At 38.3% G+C, this 17,871-nt stretch overlaps 1 protein-coding gene and 1 pseudogene across 1 annotated transcript in view; one reads left to right on the forward strand and one right to left on the reverse strand.

Moving 5' to 3' along the window:
* Positions 1-17,871, reverse strand: part of Clic4 (chloride intracellular channel 4) — a 59,200-nt gene that overhangs the window by 30,539 nt on the left and 10,790 nt on the right. The window lies entirely within an intron of this gene.
* On the forward strand, positions 14,249-15,550 carry LOC104868743 (annotated as a pseudogene).

Raw genomic sequence — 17,871 nt, forward strand, 5'->3', positions numbered from 1 at the left:
TTCCCCTAATTTAATGTAATCAGCCTTGTGGAAACTATAATAGCCCTGGCCAGAATGGCATCAGAGATGGTCAAGGAGGGAGAAGAGTCCTCCGCCAGTAAGGGGACTCCTTCTCTCCCTCCCCATGCTCCCTGCTGGGATGGGGTCAGGGTCCTAGTTAGAGACTTCAGTCTTCAACGAGCAGCCAGGAGGCCACCAGCGAGATCACATGGGAAAGTAGAACTCTGACCCCTTCCCAGCAGTGAGGAGCCTTTGTGCCTTGGTGTCACGGAGACCTAGTGGGGAACCTGGACTTTCACTCTCCCCTCTTCTCTCCTTCAACCCATCAGAAAAGTTTAAACAGAAGGGTTACACAAAATCCAGGTCTTACATACAAAAATATCCAGGTTTCAAGAGAAAATCCCTGTAAAACCAGGAAACATATCAAACTGCATGAAAAAAGGCAACCAATAAATGCCAATACCAAGACCAATGAGATGTCAGAATTGTCTGACAGTATCCGAAGTAGCCACGATAAAAGTGCATCGTCAATGAGCACTCATCCTCAATGAGCGCTTATCAACAAACGGAAGAAGAAAAAAAAAAGCAAGCCTCAGTAGAGAAACAAAATATATGTATAAAGAAAAACCCCAAAATATAATAGGTGAATTAAAAGGGTGCACAGCTATGGTTTTGCTATTGAATGTCCCATCCTCCAAAGGTCTATCACTAAAGGCATGCTCCCCAGAGGGCACCACAGGAAGGTGCTGTGAACCCTCCAGAGATGGGGCCTAGCGGGAGGCTGTTGGGTCATGGTGAGCACGCCTTCAAACCAGGCTGAGAGCCCCCATACCTAACTCCTCTCTGGTTTCCTCACCCTCTCTTTGTTCTACCACATACTCCCAGCCATTGTCAACCAGTACACCCACCAGAGACCCAACACAACTGGAACCCTCCAAAACCGTTACTAAAATCAACCTTATCTCTTTATAATTTAATTATCTTAGGTATTTTGTGATAGTAATGGAAAGCTAACTGGCACCAGCTCAAAATCTAAAGGGAAGGTACGACAAAAAAGAATCAGCACACTGGAAGATAGAAGGACAAAAATTACTTGATCTAAATAGAGGGGAAAAAAGACAGCGAAATCAAATCTTTCATAAATTTGTTTGGTAATGATGTCATTCATCTACTTGTCATTTCTGAAGGTTTCATTTATACATTATGGGACAAAAAATGTATATCTAGAAATTTATCCCATTAGAAATACACTGAGGTCTATAGATAAGAGCGGAACACAGGCATTGTTGGTAACAGCAGAACATGAAGCCCGTTCAAGCTCATGAGTAAAGGATTTGTTAAATTATACACCATCACTGGAGTGTGGAAATCTAGGGTTGGTTTTTTGTTTTTCTTTTTTTTGTGTGTACCTGGAATGAAATAGTTTTTATCTAAAGCCTTTCAAGTCCTGCTTTGACTCTCCCTTTCTGGATTCTTTCGGCGGGGAGCAAGATTTTGTAGATTTTTTCATTTTTGCATGTCTGTTGGTTTTTTGGGGTTTTTTTTGTTTTTGTTTTTGTTTTTGTTTTGGTACCGGGGATTGAACTCGGGTCCTTGTGCTTGCAAGGAAGGCCACCGAACCACTGAGCTAAATCCCCAGCCCGGTTTTCAGTTTTTTGTCTTTGTCAGTGGCTGTTGTTTCAAGCTTCCTGCTTCTTTATTCTAAGCTTGGGATATGTAAAGAAAGAAAAACAGACTCAACTACAACTGATTGTATCTTCCCAGCAGCAAGTCTCTCAGAAGTATTAAAGAAGCATTAAAAATGTACAAAATGTAAAATATCCACACAAAGAAATATCAGACCAAAAAAAGCAATGAAGCACTGGTACATAGGCTAACTTGAATGAACTTCAAAAACAAGCTAGGCAAAAGGAGCTAGTCACAAAGATTAGATATTATATGATTTCATGTACATGAGATATCCAAAATAGGCAAACAGAGTAGTGGTCACCTAGGGTTTTGAGGGAGGGGGCATAACTGATAATGGGGGTTGAGTTTCTTTGGGGTGGTGATAAAAATGTCCTAACACTAGAAATGTTATTATGGTTACATAACTGTGAGTGAACTAAAAACCAGATTTTTACCTCTGAAATGGGTAAATTATTTGGTGTATGAATTATATCCAATGAACTGTTTTTAGCTGGACACGGTAGTATCCGCCTATCATTCCAGCACTGAGGAGGCTGAGGCAGGAAGATTACCAGGAGTTACAGGCCAGGCTAGGTTTCATAGTAAGTTTGGGGATTGGGGGAGTGTTTAGCTGTTTTTAAACATGTATCAATAAATTCTATATATGATAAACAATCAAAGGCCAGAAAATATTTTAATTCCGATTATATAAATAGTATGATTTTGTGTTATTAAAAATCATGTCTTGAAAGTGCAATCCTGGGTACTCCCCCCAAAAAAAATCATGTCTAAAATGTCTTAAAATCAGAAAATTCAGATGCTACCAGTGACGTATTTCCAGATGAAGAATGAATCTTAGCATTTAGGCTTTCTTGCTTTAGTTCTTTGAGTTTTTGTTTGTTTTTTGGGTTTGTTTTGGTACCAGGGATCGAACTTAGGACCTTCTGCTTGCTTACAAGGGAGGCAACAGAACCACTAAGCTAAATCTCCACGCTATTTTTGTTTTTTGAGACAGGGTCTCACTATGTAGTCCAGGCTGACCTTGAATTCACAGAAATACTTCTGCCTCAGCCTATTACAGGCATGCACCACTATTCCTGGTTTTGAGTTTTATTCTTAGGAAAGGAGTACAGTCCCAGGACAAGTTCCATTCCGGAAGAACATCTGTAAGTCTAACAAAGCCAGTCTTAAAAATCAGTGACACAAATAAACAATGTAAAGCAGAAAAAAAACCCACAGACAAGGTCTATTCATATCTGTCAAAGTTCACAACTCCAATGTTACTAAGTCAGGGACTTACTCTCTATCTGCTCGATTTTGCTGTTAGGGTTCCTCTCACATCAACTATTCCGCACTCCTAGCCTCACCCTTCTCCCAGGCCTGCTATAATCTCTGAATTGCATAATGCTGGTATTTAGTGAGAAACTGCTGAATTAACTCCTACACTGCAGAACAGGGGTCAACAGCAGATACCACAAACAGGCATTTTAATGTTTTACCAAGTCAAGGTTAAGGAACTGCTCACATAGAAAACCTAGTTTAATCAATCTTTAAACTACTGAAACTCAAAAACACCTAAGAAAAAGAACTTTAACTTCATTCTTAGTGTTTACGGAATTGGGGATGAGTGGTAATGATGACTGGGGAAAGAGAGAAAGCTGAGACCTGAAAGAATGGGTCCTGACTACTACATTATTTTCCTTAACACATTTCCTACCAGTGTGCTGCCCCAAGAACTTAAAATTTTTAATATTCTATTGATCTCTACATGGATTCTGATCTAAATTGGCCATCTGAATACTCAAAATGGTTTGGTTTGATTTAGATAAGCTGACAAGCCACAAAGCAACCTAACAGGACCATCCCCGGGCCTCTTCTACCTATTTGTTCAGAATTCTTGTTAAACACATGCTAACAGGTGTGTTCCATCTGTACCTGCCTTTTGGGTCCCCTTTTTTTAATGAAGAGGAATTGCCTTGGGTGACGTATGAAACATATACTATAGCTTACATATCTATACAAGTAACAACACTTTTAAAAATATTTTTATTACAACATTGTTTAAAGACAAAAAAAAAAAAAAAAAAAAAAAAAAAAAAAAAAAAAACCCAAAGGCCACAACTTAGACACACCTACCAGCTAGAACCAAGCAAGATTTGAAGCCTAAATGTTCATAACCTCTGGTCTTTCTATAGGGTCTGCACAGTATTCAGGAATTAATCAGGTTCAGAATCAGACATATTGTGCTCCCTTTGGCAGCACATATACTAAAATCAGAATCCGACATTATCTAAGTTTGAACCCTAACTTCACAACTTGATTAGCTGGGTAATTATGAGTGAGTTACTTAAGATCTGATAACCTGAATTACTGCACCTTTATTAAGGGAATCGTCACATCACTGAGATACACACAACTCCTGGCATACGAAGAATTCAATAAGTGGCTTTTTTTTTTTGGTACCAAGGATCAATCTCGGATCCTTGTGCATGTGAGGCAGGCGGCGGCACCACTGAGCTAAATCCCTGGCCCAATAACTGACTATAAAAACACACAGAACCCAAGGTCTAACAATAGTTCCTCAGTTAAGCACCTACTCATTAGAATCATCAGATTACTGTCTTTCAGAAAACAGTAAGAAACAAGAAAGAATCTAAGAATCTTTCACATTAAATTCTTCTATATGACACAAAATATTATTGTCCTATGCTTTAATAGCCTATATAAGGCTTAGTCCAACAAGAAGTAAAGCAAAGATATCTTTTATTAAAATGTCAAAAATCATTGGGTGTGGTGGCGCACACCTGTAATCCCAGCACTCCGGAGACTGAGGCAAGAGGATCTGAGGCAAGAGGATTGCTGAGTTCAAGGCCAGCGTGGACTACATAGTGATTTCCAGGTCAGTCTCAACTACACAGAGACCCTGTCTCAAAAAAACAAAAACAAAAACAAAAACAAAACCAAAATCAGCTGAGCATGGTGGCACATGCCTATAATCCCAGCACTTGGGAGGCTGAGGCAGAAGGGTGAGGCCTTCAGCAAGACCTTCTCTCAAAAAAAGAAAAAAAAAATGTCAAAAATCTCTGACATTCACTGACTGACTATATCACTGGTTCCTGGCCATAACCATATCTTAGAACCATAATGGAATAAAGTTAAATGCTACATAGCAGAGAATTACTCCATCCCCAATTCTACACAAATAAAATACAGCTAAGGACAAGAATTTCAGATGCTGCTGGGATGCAGCTTAGTGGTAGATATTCTGATCCAGTGTGTTTGTGGTGGGGACTAAGAACACAATTTTTAATAAGTACTTCAAGCAATTCTAACATGGTAGGTACCATATTTTAATAAACACTGACAAAAAGAAAAATATGAAAAAAATCAAAACTGTGAAGTTTGTTCCATGGTTAAACTTTGAATTCCTACCATGTCTTTTGGACTCTTGTTGGCCAGTAACCTGCTCGCCATTTGCTTTTAACGATCTCCTCTCCCCATTTAAAAGAATGCTAGGGCTGGGGATTTGGCTCAGTGGTTCTGCTGCCTGCCTCGAAAAGCGCAAGGACCCGAGTTCGATCCCTGGTACCAAAAAAAAAAAGAATGCTACCTTGCCTTAAAGTTGTAAATATACTAACTGAAATTAAGTCAGCCTATAAAGCCCCATTAGACCCAGATACTCAAATCCAAGAACATTCTTATCTCACACAAACTAAGAAGCAGAGACAAGTAACTTACTAAATGCAAAACAATATGACATCATTGTTTTGGTTTTTGGGTTTTTTGTTTGTTTGTTTGTTTTGAGACAGAGTCACACTATGTCACTATGTAGTTGAGACTGACCTGGAACTCACTATGTAGCCCAGGCTGGTCTTGAATTCACAGCAATCCTCCTGCCTCAGCCTCCTGAGTGATAGTATTACAGGTATGTGCCACCACACCCAGATGACATTATTGTTTCTAAGAGTTTAGCCTTAAGACTAAATACAAAATCAAGGACAATTTTGGTGATTCTGGGTCCTTTTACAGATAAAGTACTGATACCTGGTTTAGAAGAATAATTATAAAATTTTATTATAATATACTATTAAATAATTTAGCTTGTAAGGAAGAAATGGGATTCTGTTGTGATATTAGGGGCCAGGACCAATACTGACTTGCAAAAGAGTCCAAATTTTCCATTTAGAGGCTATCTAACCATGGGTAACTTAATCTCTTTGGGTCTTGGTTTTCTATTCCAGAAAGGGGCGGTGGAGGGGGCGAGACTGACTTAGGACTAGAATGGTAGAGTGCTTGTTTGCATATGAGAGGCCCTGGGTTCAATCCCTATCACCCTCCACTCCTAAAAAGGAGTAGGAAGAATAGAAACATGCTAAGAAATGAAGAGAAAAATTCTTCATATGACTAAAGGACAAATGAAAAAGAAAACTCTACATGAGTAAAGGAAAACTAATTATTTCAGGGCTCCAGTTTGTTTACAATTAGTTCTATTTTCCACAGGTTACCATTTTGGCATTTGCTACTTAAATTCTAAGCCTGGGCTTTCACTCTCCATTCATTTCTCTTCTCTCAGCACACTTCCTTACCTAGGGCACAGATATACTTTGCTCAACACTGAACAATCACTGAGGGCGTACTACCTCCCAAGCATGGTAGTGTGTTGAATAGGTGAGTGGGGAGTTGATGTGTGGGGGTTGAGGCGGTCATCCTCGAATTCACTGTGTAGCCCAGGCTGGCCTCAAACTCATAGTGATCCTCCTGCCTCAGCCTCCCAAGTAACTGGGATTATAGGTATGCACCACCACATCCAGGCCATTGATAAGCTCTCAAACCACACAAAATCTAGTCTCTGCTAGACTACCTGTGTATAAGAGAAAGTTGTATTGGCATCATGACTTTCTAGACACAATTAAACAGCAAGCCTCACACTCACAGAAGGAACAATATATTTATTCATTTCATACATGTTTACCAAGAGCCTACTCTATAGGGAAAAAACATTTAACACAGTGTTTTAACAGCAAGGACTGAAAGCAGAATGCCTGCTTTGTTATAATAGTTCTCACAACCACCTGTGTGATACTTGTCAGGTTATCCTCTCTGGGCCTCAGTTTCCTTATATATAAAATGGGACTATCTACTATCTACTTCATAGGAGTTCTGAACACTAAATAAGTAGATGAAAAAGTTCTTAATACTGTCAGCATGGGGTAAATGCTCAGTAGAAAAGTATGTGTCAAACAGAGAACAGTATTTCTGATTTCATGGAACTTCCAGGAGGGAGGAAGGAGAAGAGTGTTACACAATAGTTTACTGTTGAAGGATGTGAATGGGTAGGGACACATGAGGGCAAAATCCGATCTCCACTTAAGACAATGAGTAACACTTTACCCAGTGGTGGCGAACCTATGGCATGCACGCTACAGCAGGCACACTGACCTTCTGTTGGCACGAGAGCCTTTTGCACCAGCCAAAATTTGACAAATTAGCAGCATGCATGCAGCAGCAAAGATCACATTAACTGTGCAAAAACCCATCAAACAAAAAATTTTAACCTTTCAATAAAAAGTTGTTTGCATCACTGAAAGCTGTTACTGTGTTTTTCTTAAGACAAAAGATGTTAGCCAGGTGTGGTGGCGCTAACCTGTAATCCCGGGTGAGGCAGAAGGATCGCGGCGAGTTCCAGGCCACCTGGGCTACATAGTGAGTTCAGGTCAGTCTCAACTACATAGAGAGACCCTTGTCTCAAAAAATAAAAAGAAATCGATCCCCAGTACCAAAAAAAAAAAAAGACAAAAGATGTTAATGCATGAGTTGTTTTTTCTAAAGGAAAATCTCCAAATTCAGGTTTAATTGCAATGTGGCCCTTTGTGATGAATAATAGCTTTTGGGTTGCAGTTTGGCCATTTGATCTCTTAAAAGGTTCACCATCGCTGCTTTAGCCAATGGAAAACAGGCAGAAGGCACGGAACTAATGGAGAACAGAAGCAGACAGACCTACTCCAGCAGCTGTGGTAAAAGATGGATCGTATTAGATGCAGGGAATGGAGACAGAAGGAATGTATAGGCTACACTGAATCGGGAAGGCACAGTCTTAAACATGTGCGGTTGATCTGGATGCGAGAAGAGAGGGCAAGACATCAAATGACTCCTAAATGCCTGATTTGAACAACTGAATTGAGGAAAGAAAGCATTAAGATGGGGATGTGGGTGGGCCTACAACCTGCTGTAGGATGGAAAGGGAAATCTCTTCAAAAGATACCACAGCTCTAAACAGATGGGCCTTGAGGCTATACTCTTCAGTGAAATAAGTAAGACATAAATGTTTAAATATTGCATTGTTTCTCTGGTGTGAGAAACCAAAAGTGGAAATAAGGACTAAAATATATAATAAATATTGGGAAATGGGGCAAAAATATTCAAATGACAGGGCAACAAGGGAGAGGGGAGGGGGAAAGGAAAGAAGAGACAAGAAAAAAGTAAAAATAGAAAGAAAAAAATGGAAACAAAGCTTATGTACATAGGGAGGGGAGGGAATATAAGGGGGAGGGGGAGAGGGAGGGGATTTTAAAAAAAAGATACCACAGCTCTATATAACCTCAGTATTAGGCCCAGAGATTTAGCTCAGTGGGCACTGCACCTGCCTGGCAAGCACAAGGTCCTGAGTTAGAGCTCAGTACCAAAAATAAGAGGATTTAGCTCAGTAGTTGCCCTGCCTGCTTCTCAAGCACAAGGTCCCAAGTTCGATCCCCAGTACCAAAAGGAAAAACGCTGAATGCAAAGTTGACACAAAAACTACCAGCTGAAATAAAGCAGGAAATTAATGTCAACTGAAAAAGATTCTGGGTACTTTTGTTACCTATTTGAAGCATATGCTGAAGATGAAAACAAAGGATTTATTATGTACTAAAATCAAATCTGAGCTGGGTGTGGTGGTGCACGCCTGTAATCCCAGCACTCGGGAGGTTGAGGCAGGAGGATCACTGTGAGTTTGAGACCAGCCTGGGCTACATAGTGAGTTCCAGGTCAGTCTCCACTACATAGTGAGACCCTGTCTCAAAAAACAAAAAACAAACAAAAAAGACACACTTTGTCAGTTGAGGGAAGTGGCTAAATGACATGAAAGGGAAAAAGAGCGAGATGACTGTGGACATAGCCTTTTTTCCTGTCAGAATCAACTTTATTGCCCCAGCTGTCTGGAAACAGGTAGATACTGTTTTCTATTTCAAGTAAGGAACCTGTGATTCAGGGAAGTTAAGTCATTTGCCATAGGTCAGGAAGCTAAGTCACTGCCATCCAAAACTGAGGTTTGAACTCCCAGGTCCACACCATTAACCACAGAGATCCAGTTTCTTACACCAGAATTCAGGAAATGCTGGAATCTCACCTAGCTGGTCTCACAATTTCTACAGTACAACCATCATCTCATTCATACCAATATCAAGTAAGATAGATTACCTGAGTGACAACCAACATAATGTGGGCCACCAGTGTTATTTTTAAATTTCCAATGTCATTTTAAATTCACTTGATATTGAAAACATAAGAGTGCTCAATCCAGCAACCTATACACTAAAATCGGGATGACACAGAAAGGATTAGCATGGCCCATGCAGAGATAACAAATTTATGAAGCATTCCACATTAAAAAATAAATAAATAAAAGAAATAGGTATGATGAATTTAAATAGTTTTTAATTTAGCTTAACACTATTAAATATTATTTCAACATGTAATCAACATACAAGGTCATTGCATTCTTTTCTATGTACTAATTTTCTGTATCTGATGTATAATTTATAACTATAGTAACCTCTCTATTCAAACTGGACATATTTCAAGCTTACACAACCTGGAAGTGTACAAGACAGCACACATCTAGAGAAAAAGCCCCTGGGCAACTAACACCACGTCACTAAAGCCACGTGCTTGACTCACTAACTGAACACTCCAACTCTCAAATTACTTACTCTTTTTTCAAATGAATTGTAACAATTGTTTGTTTCTCTTAGTTCTTCTGAACCACAACAGACTACAAGAGAAAATTAAAGGAAATGAATTGCATCAGTAGAGCTAGGTTTGCAGAGAGAGAAAAAAAACAAAACAAAACAGTACATTCGTTCGTAAACACAAGAACACAAAGAGATCATCTAGGCTTGAAAGTAAAATAGCCAAGACCATCTGGCAGGAAACCAAAAATAGTTCCACACCTCAGTAGTTCAGCAGGCCACTGCAGCATTACTGAACTTATATTAAGAATGTTGATATTAATTGGCATTTAAATCTAGCATTTTTTAAGAAGTTGAAGATGCACTGATATTTTCATTTAAAATCTAAGGGCTGGGCATGATGTTGCACGCCCGTAATCCCAGCAGCACTTGGGAGGCTGAGGAAAGAGGATCACAACTTCAAGGCCAGCCTGAACTACATAGTGAGACTCTATCTCAAAAAGCAAAAACCAATAAGCCGGGCGTAGTGGTGCACACCTGTAATCCCAGCACTCGGGAGGCTGAGGCAGGAAGATCACTGAGTTGAGACCAGCCTAGGCTACATAGTGAGTTCCAGGTCAGTCTCCACTACACAGTGAGACCCTGTCTCAAAAAAACTAAAAACAAACAAACAAAGAAAACACGAAACCACTTAACTCTCTGCACTATTTTTTTGCAATTTTCCTATAAATCTAGAACTATTCTAAAATTTAAAGTTTGAATCTTTTAAAAATTAATTTTAGGCAAGCCAGGCATGGTGCCACTTGCCTATATTCCAGCACTTTAGAGATTGAGGTGGGAATATCATTGAGTTCCAGGCCAGCTCAGCTGGGGCTACATAGTATAAGACCAGTCCGAACTGAAAATAGTGAGACTCTGTCTCCAAAGACAAAATTGGGCTGGGGATTTAGCTCAGTGGTACCTCACCTGCCTTGCAAGTGCAAAGTCCTGAGTTCAATCCCCAGTACCAAAAAAAAAAAAAACAAAAACACAAAATTTATTTAAGGCTTCTTATGTGGCCAAGCAATTTCTATAGGATCAAGCCTCTTCCCCAACACAGTTATAATTTTTTTTTTTCCGGTACTGGGGATCAAACTCAGGACATTGCTCTTGCAAGGCAGGCACGGCACCATGAAATTAAATCCCTGGCCCAAAACACACACCTTTTATAATTATTCTCATTTAATCACATCCAAAAAAAATGCACCTCAAAATTTTTCATTGTGTAGCCCTCATTTTTCAAATACCAGGGTCTCCCATGTTTATCAATTGAAGACAAATACGTGCATTAGAGAACTACATGAAATTCTTCTGCAAATCATAATCCAGCAGCCTACTTTCCCTAAAGGCAGTTTTAAAATAAATACTCTGTAGTATAATCCAGATTCAAAGAGAATCCTGGGAGTGAAAGAAAACAACAAAGCATTTGAGACCCCTCTTCCCCCATCTGCATTTATGGCAGCTTTCTAAATACAGTGTGGGAGAACTATTTCTGTTTCTCAAGTTTCCAAGCCAAGCAGCTTAACTCAACATTCCAAGAGTTCAGTAATAGGGTCAAAAACCCAGTTTCCCCCTTTGCAATAAATTTTCCAGAAAGATTTTTTTCTTTTAGATTACACGTTAGGTAAACAAAATCAAAATAAAGAATTTAGAGTGTCCTGGGGCTGCAGCTTTGTGGCAGAGTGCTTGTGTGTCTCATGTACAAGGCGCTGGGTTCAATACTTGGCATAACAAAAAATATATATTTAATATATATATATATTTACATGTGGATATGCCCAGAAAATTGACTGCAGGACTGTATATTACAATGTTTTTCACTAGCTACATTTTGGACCTCTAAATGACTAAAAACAGTACATCAATGACAGTGAGCTGGGTATAGTGGTTTACTCTGAGAGGCTGGGGCAGGAAGATCACAAGTTGCCTGGGCAACTCACACCTCTGACATAGCAAAACCCTGCCTCAAAATAGAAATGCGTGAATAAATAAATAAATTGAGTTGAGGATGTAGTCCAATGCAAAGCACTGCGTTTAATCCTAAGTATCATGAAAAAAATCTTTCATATGTTCATATATGAAATAGTGCTTGATAAATAAATCTCATCTATTTTTAGACCATATTTTTAAATTTTCATTAAAATATATTACAACCAAGTTTTTTTCTTTTAAAATTACACATTCAAGGGCCGAAGATTTAGGTCCCGAGTTCTATACCCAGTACCAGGGGAGGGAAATTACACATTCAACATTTTATTTCAGCTCCAAAAAGTTAATATTCAAAATTCTTACCTAATTTCTTGTCACCCTAAAACATTGTGCATCTCAACAGCACAAGATAATGTTACTGAATATTTTTTACTTAACGTTTTCAGTGTACAAGTGCCCTATGCGAAATACAAGTTTCAGCTTAGAACAGTTCTGTCTGCTTTATTTTAGATACAACAAACACTTTAACTTTAGGTAGTTCATTTGGAAATCACATTCTTTTTAGCCAAAGAATTCATTCTTAAAATGTTTTTTCGTTTCTCTGGCAAACTGCCTTCATTATCACTAAGAATCTTTTTTTGTTTTGTTTTTTGGTACTGAGGCTCAGAACTCGGGACCTTGCGCTCGCAAAGCAGTTGGCAGAACCACTGAGCTAAATCCCCAGCCCTACTAAGAACTTTTATTGGTTCATCTGTCTTCTAACAGCTTACTTCTATGAGAATTTAATTCTCTGGATCTGACTTTGGAATCTGAGGTCTCAACTTTCATCTATGATACTCACCAAGGCTATTACTCTTGCGTGTAAAATAAACCCAGATGACACAGCACCCACTTTACAGAGGAGAAAGACAGTCACAACCTGTGCGCATGAACCTGGCCTTCCAGTTATATAATTTAAAAATTCTAATTCTCTACATTAATTTGGTGTTAAGTTTAGACCAACAGCTATAAAATGAGCAGCTATTCAAACTAAATTACATGTCTCTAGTTCAAAAACTGACCACCACCTTTATCTCTGGTATTTTACTAGGAGGCAATATATAAAACCACACCAGAAACAGATTTAGTATTCTATTACACGCTTTTATCCAATTTGCCCCAAAATGCTAACAGATGTTTGCTGAATCAATGAATTATCTCCTATATATCAAGGTTTGTGGTACATAGGGAATATAAAAGGTTAACATGTGCGTGGTGGCACATGCCTGTGATCCCAATACAGAGCACTGAGGCAGGAGGCTGAGTTCAAGGCCAGCCTGGGTTACATAACAAAACCCTCTCTTAAAAGTTCCAAGGTGGCCTGACTTGCAAGCACAAGAACCCAAGTTCAATCCCCGGTACAAAAAAAAAAAGTTCCTGAACTCCTGGAGTTCTCATCCTAGCTACAATAAAGATATGATGAGAGTTGATGCCGATGAGTGGCAGAATAGCACAGAAGGAAAGATTAATTCTGCTGAGGGAGCAACAAGGTCAGATAAGGATTCAGACGATATTTAAACTAAGCCTTGGAGGACATCTGGTTTCATGAACTGACTTCCTAAAATCCTTGAAATACATTAAGCTAAACTAAGAGGGAACAAGAGATGAAGGGAGGAAAGGGAATGAGGGAGGGAGAAAAGGGAAGGGATTCAGATGCGTTATACACATGTACCAACGTCCCATGACTGATGAATGTAATCACTATGTACTGCAAACATAAAAATAAAAATCATATAAACTTTTCAGAGTTAGTTATATTCCATCCAAACTACTTCTAATAAGATATGCCATATGTAATTCCAGCACTCGGGAGGCTGAGGCAGGAGGATTGCTATGAGTTTGAGACCAGCCGGGGCTCCATAGCGCGTTCCAGGTCAACTACATAGTGAGACCCTGTCTCAAAAAACCAAAAAAAAAAAAAAGATAAGCCATAAAACATATGTAACTCATCCCCTCAGAAGCACACACATTCATAAATGGGTGAGTGCCCTGGCGTGCTTGCAAAGGGCTCTAGAAAGGACCCCAAGAACGGAAAACAGTTACCGTAAGAATGCTGTGGGGAGCTTTTAAAGGCTCTTATTTGAGAACAAAATGTGCTCTGGCCAGAAACAAGAGATTCATTCCACCGTTTTATTCTACTATAATCTGTCACTATCCAATCAGAAGAAATCCAATTACTACTGTACTTAGCTACATTAGGATCTAACTAAATTAAAAATTGAATAACCCAAAAATATATTAAGTAAAATGTTTCTTACATGAGTCCAATCTCACTATAGATATATCTGTGACAAAGACTGAAGGATAAAATCAACTTTAAAAAAAATTAGTGATGGGAAAAGTCACAGGGTCGAGAAATTCAAAGAAATGTTAATTGCTTATTTTAAAAAAAAGGAGTTTCTATAAATGGCTTGACATTTAATGGGCAAGGTAAGCAGACCACAGAACTGATCACTTATTAAGTACTGGCTGATCTCAATAAGAACTTTATAGGTGCTCAGTGAATTGTGGAAGGCTGAGTCCTGTTTATTGTTCCTCCCAGAATTGCGTTCAGCCCCCTCAGTACAGGGCAGTAATAGCTCTTCAAGGCTGCAAGAAAAAATGGCCTCCAATAAAATACATTGCAAAAAATGGGAAAGAAACAAAAAGGAAAAAGTAAAAAAGTTGAGGAAGAGAGAATTTGTGATAGAAAAAGTACTGGATTGTCATGTAGTGAATGGGAAGGTGGAGTATTTTCTGAAATGGAAGGGATTTACAGATGCTGACAATACATGGAAACCTGCAGAAAATATAGATTGTCCGGAATTAACTGAGGCATTTAATTCGCAAAAAGCTGGTAAAGAAAAAGATGGTACAAAAAGAAAATCTTTATCTGACAGTGAATCTGATGATAGCAAATCAAAGAAAAGAGCTGCTGCTGACAAACCCGGAGGATTTGCTAGAGGTCTTAATCCTGAACGAAGAATCAGTGCCACAGACAGTAGTGGAGAACGGATGTTTCTCATGAAATGGAAAGATTCAGAGAAGGCTGACTTGGTGCTGGCAAAAGAGGCAAATATGAACTGTCCTCAAATTGTAATTGCTTTTTATGAGGAGAGACTAAAAGGCGGGGGATTTTGCTCAGTGGTTCCACTGCCTGCCTCAGAAGTGCAAGGGCCTGAGTTCAGTCCCTGCTACCCACCCAAAAAATACTATGTATCACGAGAGACTAACTTGGCATTCTTGTCCAGAAGATGAAGCTCAATAACTTACATCATTACAATATACATGGGTCTTGGTTTTTGATTTACTAGTGCAAAAAAAAAAAAAATGCATTCTAATGAAAATCAAATTTAGTATATTGGTTTTGAAAGTAGTATTTGGGGAAGTTGTTGGGTTTTGTTTGTTTTGCATCAATGTTTGCATCAACTGTGAACAAATAAAAGCTTTCTGTAGTTGCTTCCTTTATCAGAAAACAGCACTGATATATTTCCTCTGCTTTTCTAAATATTGAGGAAATTATCCCTAGTCAAACTCATTTTTAGCTCCCATGCTTAAGGACCCTTCTGAATTTTGTTTGTTTGTTTGTGTGTGTATAAATAAAATACGTAAATGGTTTTTGTTTTGTTTTTAAACATTCACCAAAACAAAAACTATGGGCGATAAGCCCATGTTTGAGACACCATCATTCTCAGCAACCTAAGAAATAAATTACTTAGAGTTAAATTGAAAGTTTTCCTGAAGCCACAACCTTTCAAGTTAAATAGATGATTCTGGGTTAATTGGACAAAGTGCGTATTTTCAAAGCAGCCACATGAGAATCTATAACTATGTCTTTAGTCACAAAAATACAGCAGTTTGCTTGCAAAATTCCTGAAAAGAAAAACTATCACTAGCAACAACTTCCCCACCCAAATAATTACTCAAAATCGCATTTATTTTATTTAGCTAAGGAAGAGCTGTTAAGGGAACATTAAAGAATCCTCATGACCCATTCATTCCCTTACAACAAGTTCAAATCTACTCAAAGTCAGGATTCATGGATGCCTAAAATTTGGTTCATGGAAACCTACTGAGTTGCTAGAGGTGGTCACAATTTAGGACCTACGAGAATCAATGAGTGAACAAATGTATAATCTATAACTTTTTTTTTTTTTTTTTTGGTACCAAGGATCAAATTCGGGACCTTGAGGTAGCAAGGCAGGTGGTGGTACCATTGAGCTAAATACTCGGCCAACAAATTTATAATCTAAATTATTGACCTGCATGTTTCTGACCCCCAACTTGTTCCTTACATGTGACTCAATCTTTTCAGTATTAGGTTACTGTTTCAACAGAAAACACAAAATAATTTTGTAGTAGTCAGAATGTTATCCTACTATATATTGTTTCTTTTATGGCAAATAATGGTGAGCAGTGGTCAGTAAATAGCTTTATATTCCTTTAAAAAAAAAAAAAAAAAGAAACTTTAGATGTGACTTCACTCCTGGACATCTATATTTAGTTTATTCCTAATATGGACGAAGTCCCGAACTAAGAGCCATTTCCTCTCTCCACAAAAAGAAACTTCCTTGCTTTTTTCTATCAACAGTGAAGTATAGGTTCCTCTGAAAGGAGAGGTTTAAAAAAGAGAAAAGAAAAAGAACTCAAAAATATTACGTTAGTATGTGACTTTTGCTAAACTTGAATCACTACAACATCTTTAAAGCAGAAATTCTAAAATCAAACTGTGATCCTAAAAACACTAAGTACTAATTAATCAAGATCTCAAAATGCAAAAAGGTGAGGTCATGGAAATTTTAGTTTCCTTTCAAATTTTTAACAAAAGGAGCTGAAGAGTGTAGTTCAGCGGTAAAGCACTTGCCTGGCATATGTAAGGCCCTAAATTTCATCCCCAGATACAGACACACACACGTACACCCCAAAAATATCAGGCTCTAGAGTCACAAAGGGCTTGGTAAAAATCTCAAAACTGCTACTGCCTGACCCTGTGACCTTACACAGCAATAACCACTGTAAGTCTTGTGTAAAGTATTAGTATTGACAATACTTATTTTAGAGTTTGTGAGCATTAGATTAACTAATATATGTAAAGAGCTGGCACACTTCCTAGCTCAGAGCCAGCACCCAATGCTATCTATAATAGCTAGTACTCTGGCTTTAACAAAAAGGAAAGCGTTCTGTGTTCAGTTTTTATGCAATTTACTGTATCCTGTACAAGAATTAGGTAGTTTCTCAAGAAGTTTAAAAACGTAACAAAATAAAATGTTTTAGTCACTTTATGATCCTTACATCATCTATCAATTATAGCCACGATAAAGTTTTAAAGTTTTACTACCATCCCACTTGATATAAAGTGAAAAACAACAAAATCATAGCATCTAGAAATAAATTACTTCAGCAAGGCATAGAGGCTTACATGCCTGTAATCCCAGCACTGAGAGGCTGAGGAAGAAGGATCGCTGCAAATTTGAGGTCAGGCTGGGCTACACTGTCATACTGAGCCCAAGATCAACCTGAACTGCAGCAAGACCATGTATTAAAAAACCAAAAAGAAAAAGAAAGAAGAAAGGACTTCAACTCTACCCGTATCCCTTAAAAAGAATGAAGTATAATACCTGTAAGTTTACATTATATCAGTTTATTCTTTTCTTTTTTTAATACCAGAGATCAAACTCGGGTCCTTGTGCTTGCAAGACAGGCAGCGGAACCAATGAGATAAATCCCCAGCCCTCAATTTCTTCTATTATAAGTTAAATGAAAAGAATTTAATGTCAAAAAAAAAAGGTATTCCTCCACTTATGGAATGGTAAAGATTTTTAAGTATCTAAACAGCATTTCTCCTAAAGAAAGCATTAGATAAATTCTAGTTAATAGGCAACCAGTTCACTTTATAACTGAATATCATAAAAATCAAGAGCAAAATGCAGTAGCACAGAAAGCCAAAATCCATAATTCAAAAGTACTTTTTAACAGAGAGTGGTGACATAGGCCTATAATCCCATCATTTTGAAGGCTGAGGCAGGAAGGATCCCAAATTCCAAGCCAACCAGGACCACACAGACTCAAAACAAAAAAAGTATTTCTATAGAACCACCAAATCTTGTATCGTAGATTATTTCTTAGTGTTTTCATTTTGATTAAAAAAAAAAGTCAAGGGAGCCAGAGATTGAGCTCAGTGGTGCCATGCCTGCCTCATAAGCACAAGGTCCTGAGTTCAATCCCCGGTACAAAAAATAAACCCAAGTCAAAAAAAAAAAAAAAAAAA

The sequence above is a fragment of the Fukomys damarensis genome, unplaced genomic scaffold, assembly GCF_012274545.1.
Source record: "Fukomys damarensis isolate Sample0158 unplaced genomic scaffold, DMR_v1.0_HiC HiC_scaffold_23, whole genome shotgun sequence".
In the NCBI taxonomy this organism is placed as follows: Eukaryota; Metazoa; Chordata; class Mammalia; order Rodentia; family Bathyergidae; genus Fukomys; species Fukomys damarensis.